The sequence below is a fragment of the Vidua macroura genome, chromosome 1, assembly GCF_024509145.1.
Source record: "Vidua macroura isolate BioBank_ID:100142 chromosome 1, ASM2450914v1, whole genome shotgun sequence".
NCBI classification, from domain to species: domain Eukaryota; kingdom Metazoa; phylum Chordata; class Aves; order Passeriformes; family Viduidae; genus Vidua; species Vidua macroura.
Window position 1 is genome coordinate 2,292,639 of NC_071571.1, and position 3,932 is coordinate 2,296,570.

Below are 3,932 nucleotides of genomic sequence, written 5' to 3' on the forward strand. Positions count from 1 at the left end.
TTATAGGATAGTTTGGGAAAACCATAGGATAGGATGGGAAAAAAAGGAGGAAAATGGAGGTGGTTTTTTAGCAGGAGCAATTTCCTGATATTTTTTGCCCTTGCCTTTTCCTGCTCTTTCCTTTTCCTGCTTTTCTTTTTTCCCAGCTTTTCCCTCTTCCTGCATCTGAGCCAGCCAGGCCAGCTGGAAAAGGGTCAGGAAGGATTGGGATGAAAAAGAAAAAGTTGGGGAAAAAAGGAGAAAAATGGAGGTGATTTTTGGAAGGGGGTCTTTAAAGGTGACCTAGTCCAAGCCCTGCCATGAGCAGGGACATCTTGGACTGGGTCAGGTTGCTCAGATCCCCATCCAACCTCACCTTGGATGTTTCCAGTACATGGTAAAGCTACTGTGACATCCCTGAAATCCTCACACCAGCCTGACACAAAGCCAGTGATTTTTTTTAAAAAGAAACAGTGAAGTGCAAAAGGTGTTTGTTTCGTGGGTTGATTTTTATTTTTTTTTTAAGGTTTCCAAACATATTTCCATATTTAACCTGATTTTTCACATATATTTTGCTCTAACATCCACCAGTACCGCACGAGCTTCTTACACTGGTGCTGGCTACAAAATATTAGTTATTCCAAGTCTGGAGAGTGGGGTAGGTGAAATTTAAAACCATATGGATCAGCATTCCAGCTGGGAAAGAGCCTGTAATCACTGGTGCTGCACTCAGCAAGGTCACTGCGTCAATTCACTGCCTGGATTTCTCCGTTTTATGGGGTTGACCACTAATGTGGTTGGCAAAAACTACATTACACTGGGCTTGTCCAATTGTGCTATTGAAAGTATATTGGCATTTTCTTGGTAGGGACGGGTCTTCTGATATTTAAGAGGCTTGGAGCTCACTGCTGGTTTGTAAATGCAGGGCTGCACCTTCTTTTGTGAGGTTTGTGACTCGTGGTGCTTCAGGCTTTTATTTGGTTCCATCAACGCTGTCAGAATAAGGAGGATGCTCTTAGCTCAGACTGGGCAAGTGGGGAAGTTAGCCTAGCTTAAAATGACAGAGGAGCTGTGGAAACCCAGGTCACTGGGAATATTTCTCTGTCTGCTCTGGGGTGTCCTGACCCCCAGGGGAGCACTGACTCTGACCCTCATTCATGGAGAAAACTTCCAAAGCCTCAAGGTAAAACCAGAAACCACAAAAGTGTGAAATAGATTGTAGAGATTGTAGAGAGCAGTGTAGTGTGTCACAGGGGTGAGAAATTTAGGTTTTAGGATTTTTGGTATGTTGTAGATGGGTTCAAGATGGAGGGTACAGGGTGTTGTCTTGAGTTCCTTTCTTCTCTCTTCTTCTTCCTCTTTCTTCTTGGGTTTAGGTGGTATCTTGTAATTGGGTAGAAAAATCCTCATTGTGGGTCTTTAGGGGTCAGTTTTTGGGTTAGAAAGGAAAATTTAGGTGTCACTTCTTAATTGGGCAGCTTAGTTTTCGATTAGACTTAAGAAGACCTTGCAGCATGAGGTCGTTGCCATTTTTGTGCTGTTTCTCCTGCACGCAGAGTCTGGTGCAGACAGTGCTGAAGTTTTGATGAGATTAACAACAAACGGAAGCTGAAGACCAAAAAAGTCCAATGCATCTCTGGTTCCTGACACAGAACTGCTCCAGGAGGGTCTCCCCTGCCAGGGGAGCCCCCGGGGAGTTGCCCAACTTGGGGCCAGCAAACTCACAAGGAGCTCAGCTTGGTCCTGACTGGGATCAGACAGCTTGGGATGAACCTCGGTGTGGGACGGTGGCTCCTCGTCCTGCTATCACCACAGGTGATGCACATCAGCAGCTCCAGGCTGGTGGTGTACCAGGACTGCCTCAGAGGCTGGTGGTGGCTCCTCTGGAGCTGACCTGAGCAGGAAAACCACACCCCAGAGTGACACAGGCTGCTGGTGCTGGGCTCCAACACCCACTGGGCGCAGCCCTGCTGCTCAAAGGCCACAGCCAGGCCAGAAACCATCAACAAAATCATGGAGAGCCACAAGTGATCCAGGAGCTGCTGGGGAGTCATTCCTGCCCTCTCAGCTTGAATTCAGCTCCTCACCTAAGACAATACCCAAACCTGCCTTGAACCTCACCCGAGCAAGCTGCCCTGCCATAAAAACTGATTTAACCCAACTGAGGTTAACCAGCTTGGGTGAAAGATTTGTCTTCCTTGTGTAAAACTCACCACCTGGGAGCTCTTCATCTCAGTGCTTGACCTCTAAGCAGCTCTGTGAGACTGTGGGGAGCTGCAGATAGTGGGCATTTTATGTCTTGGGTTAAAAAATGTATTTATTCAAGAGGTCTTTGAGCTTCACATGCTGCGTGTTGCACTCAGCATTAAAATAAGAGCAAACACAGGCCCTGAAATTCAAAGAATCCCTGCAGTTCCTCACCAGAATCTCTCTCTGCTTTTCTCAGCTGAGCTCTTGGTTTCTGAACTCTGTGTGGGTGTCCACCAATCGTCAAAATTAGCACCAAGGTTGGTGGTGATGCCCAAAGCACTATTATTCACAATAGAATAAACATGGAAGGAAAACATCCCAAAACTCCCACTGTAACGAGAAACAGCACAAAAGATTGTGCATCTTCAAGAAAGTCGAGAGGATGGTGGGACCCAGGAGTGATTTATGGACAGGATATAACATTTCTTACCAGCGCTGGCATTGTTCTACTGCAGGACAGCGTTGGGCAGTGTGTGGGTGTGACCCAACTTCTGCCTCCTCCGCACCAGGAGGTCCAGCAGAGGCATGGCTGAACATCTGAGGAGTAATTCTCAGCTCCAGAGCAGCGGTGTGGCCTCCAGGAAAAATCCAGGAACCAGCCCTGATTTCCTACACCCACTGACAGCTTTCCACCCTCCCCAGCTCAGATCCATTGTCAGCACAGGCAAAGGCCCCACATCCAATTCCAGTTGCTTAATCCATTCCTTCCCGCCCCACAGCCCAGACAATAATACCCCACTGAGGGGATCCACCTCCCAGGAAATCCTCCTTTAACACCCTCCAAAGGAGCAGCCAGATTTATCTCCGCTGTTGTTCTGGAAAGCTAAATGAGGACTCATCTGTTCTAATCCCCTCTTTAGTATTTCCAGTTGAGGCCTGTGCTCCCATATTAGCATTTCTGACAGCTCCTACGTGTGCCCTGCAAGGCTCCATGAGGGAAATCACCTACCAGGAGCTGCCCCAGGTACCCCGCTCTCTCCCTCTGAAGGCACAAATGGAGGAGCCTTTGCTCCCATAAAAATTCCTGAAGGGAAGACTTGGGTTAAATGGGCCTGGAGATCTTCTTCAGAGTGAATCTCATGACTCGCCCTTTGCTGCAGAGTTTGGGGACTGCTCCTTCCATGTGACACGTGGCATTTTTGTTGGCCTCGTTCTTGGTGTAGCAGATTTTGTGATTTCCCAGAATCAGGCTCCTGGAATGGTTTGGGTTGGAAGGAACCTCGAAGATCATCCAATTCCAACTCCCTGCCATGGCAGGGACGCCTTCCACTATCCCAGGTTGCTCCAACCTGGCCAGCCTGGCCTTGGACCCTTCCAGGGATGAGGCCTCCTCAAATTCTCCTGGGCAACTTGTGCCAGGGCCTTACCACCCTCTGAGTAAAGAACTTCTTCCTGCCTTTGGTAGAATTCACATTCCGTAGGTGGCTTTGCCATCTGTCCTGGGGTCACCTACAGGGGGTGGGACATTCATAGGTTAAATGGCAATGGCTTTAAGCTGAAGGGGAAGAGGGTTAGGTGGGATATTGGGGAAAAAATTCTTCCCTGTGAGGGTGGTGAGGCCCTGGCAGAGGGTGCCCAGAGGAGCTGTGGCTGCCCCTGGATCCCTGGAAGTGTCCAAGGCCAGGTTGGACGGGGCTTGGAGCAGCCTGGGATGGTGGAAGGTGTCCCTGCTCCTGGCAGGGGTGGTCTGGGTGATCTTCCAT